Source organism: Elaeis guineensis, chromosome 10 (assembly GCF_000442705.2).
Source record: "Elaeis guineensis isolate ETL-2024a chromosome 10, EG11, whole genome shotgun sequence".
NCBI classification, from domain to species: domain Eukaryota; kingdom Viridiplantae; phylum Streptophyta; class Magnoliopsida; order Arecales; family Arecaceae; genus Elaeis; species Elaeis guineensis.
The window spans coordinates 83,421,432-83,424,106 of NC_026002.2; the positions used below are offsets into that span (position 1 = coordinate 83,421,432).

At 31.6% G+C, this 2,675-nt stretch overlaps 1 non-coding gene across 1 annotated transcript; it reads right to left on the reverse strand.

Annotated features, from left to right (window-relative positions):
• Positions 1 to 2,144: 2,144 nt before the first annotated feature.
• On the reverse strand, positions 2,145 to 2,250 carry LOC114913324 (small nucleolar RNA R71). The gene has a single exon (XR_003799340.1). It is a non-coding gene; the product is annotated as a small nucleolar RNA R71 (small nucleolar RNA).
• Positions 2,251 to 2,675: the final 425 nt, after the last annotated feature.

The window sequence follows — 2,675 nt, forward strand, 5'->3', positions numbered from 1 at the left end:
TGTTTTGATAGTGCATTTTATTGTGAGATTTTATGTTTTTCTCTTTAATATGCAATGAAGATTGATTTTATTTTTTTATATTTTTGTATCTTTATTTTCTTTGCGCAAGTATTTAATCTAGAATAATCTGTTATCCTTGAGACGAGTTGTGATCTATGGATACAGTTTGTGGTCTTGGGAAGATTATCTTTAGGTAAAGATCTCTCTTTTGCATTTAGATAATTTAAACTAGTCTATAACTTTAAGGAATGGACCATGATTCAATGGATACAGATCATGCTCTCTAAGATAGACTATATCTTTATTGTTTAGATATCAAAGTAAAAGCATATTAAGAAGGGTACCAACTATCGAACAAAAAAATAGTTAAGATTCTAAGAACTTCTCTCATATTTGAAGTTAATTTTTAATTAAGTTATTTATTTTTTTGCTTGCTTATTTAGTAGTCTTCTAATTAATCAACTTCTATTCATCTTTAATTTAAGATAAAATAACTCAACCGTAACAATGCGATCCCTATGGATATGAACCTAACTCGCTACTATCTACATAGTTTTGAGTTAGTGATTTATTTTTAAAGTCTACGATAGTGATCAAATTTTGGCATCATTATCGGGATCGTGTTTTACTTACTTTGAGTTATAAAAATTTGTAAAAAAAAATTATTTACTACTTTCTTTAATTTATTGCTTTCTTAGTTAACTGCTTTACTTATTTTTGTCCTTACTTTCATTGCTTTATTTTTCAGCTTCCCTTTTATTCTCTTGTTCTATAAAAAAAATACAAAAAAATAAAAAAAATATATTTGCTATATTTGCTTTCTATCTTTTATTTGCTTTCTAACTTGTCTAGTTACTTGGTCAAACTTACATTTTTGCAAAATCAACCAAATCTTTACATTGACATCTCATAATCTATTTAGGGAATTAGATATTTAATCACAAAACCTAAAAAGAGAAATAAATTAATTTACTCTTGATTAATCACCAAATTTGGATACCTTTTCTTTTTTTTGCATTGTATAATTTCATAAAATTTCTTAAGGGCAAAACCTTAATCAACATAAGGTGAAAATTTTATCATCCTTCCTTGACTTACAAACTACCATCCTACAATTGCACTAATCCAAGTCTTTAACCTAAAATCAATTAGATGTTGGTTCTTAAGGAATCTCGAGCTCAATAGGACAAGAACCCCTAAGAGTTGGACCGAGTTAGGATTAGTTGATTTAACTGATGTCTAAAAAAGTAGTTCAGAAATTATGTCCCGAAGGAAGGTGGTTCATAAATTAGTTTTGTTTGCTTACCTGACCAACTCAATTGGTATCTAAAGAAAGCAACGGAGGAACCCTCACCAACCTTACACTTACTTGACCAATTGAGTTGCTAGTCTGCTACTTGGAGTGCTCGAAGATGACCTTGACAGTTAGGAGCTATCTAGATCTAAGACAATCCGTAGCTAGAATTGATTGACACATTTGATTGCTGGCTGAAAATATCTAATCTAACTTAAATTCTTCGCATCTACTTCTTAGATTTAGGACTCAATAGGATCTTATCTTTAGAATTTCTTTTATCCTCTTCTTTTATTTATATCTAAAAATTTAAAAATATATATAAAAAAAACTAAAATTGCTTGTGTTTGCTTTAAGGTATAAATTGTAGGGTTTATGCTCGGGCATCGCTCATTGTAACCTGAGATTCAACCGTTAGATCTTGAAATTGAAAGAACCCTTAAAGCCAACAAACTCAGGAATATGGACCGAAATCAGAAGACTAATCCACCTAGGCAGTTGAAGGAGTACTTTACTCCTTCCACAAATACCTACTCTCCTTGCATCTACGTGCCTCTAGTTGAGGCAGTTCAATATGAAATCAAGTCAAGTGTCATCCAAATACTCCCATTATTTTATGGACTTGCTAATGAAGACTTGTACAGACATCTAGATAAATTCTTAAAAATTTGTTCAATAGTTAGAATTCAAAATTTTTCTAACAATGCTCTTAGGTTGAAATTATTTTCTTTCTCACTAAAGGATAAAGCTAAATATTGACTAAACTCCTTCGATACAATCACAATTTCAATCTGAGATCAATTGCAGAGAGAATTTCTTAAAAAATACTTTCCAATTAAAAAGACTAATCAAATCAGAAAGGTCATAACTGATTTTTTTCTGTTGGATGGGGAGATGTTTCACGAGACTTAGGAGAGATTAAAAGAATTGATTAAGAAATGCCCCTACCATGCTATACCTAAATGGCAACTGGTCCAGTGCTTCTATGATGGTTTGTTAGAGAAGCATCGACAAATGGTTGACACATCTTGTGGTGGAACCTTCATGCTGAAAAATGAGCATGAAACCCAGCAGCTGTTTGAAACCCTAAGTGAAAACTCATTGCACCACATGTCTGCTATTAGGAGAGACCCTCCTATGTCTGGACCTAAATGGGATGGAATTTATGAGATTGGTAGTTCAATGGACATCCATAGTCGAATGGATAAATTATCTCAAATGATGAACCAAATATTTCAAGTAATGCCCACCAACACTCCACCCACATCTGCGATAAATGTCTGATCAATATGTTCGAGTCCTGCTCATTTTGTTTATGATTGTCCTGCTGCATATCAATTTTCTGAATTTATACATGAATAAGTCAATCAAGCACAAACTC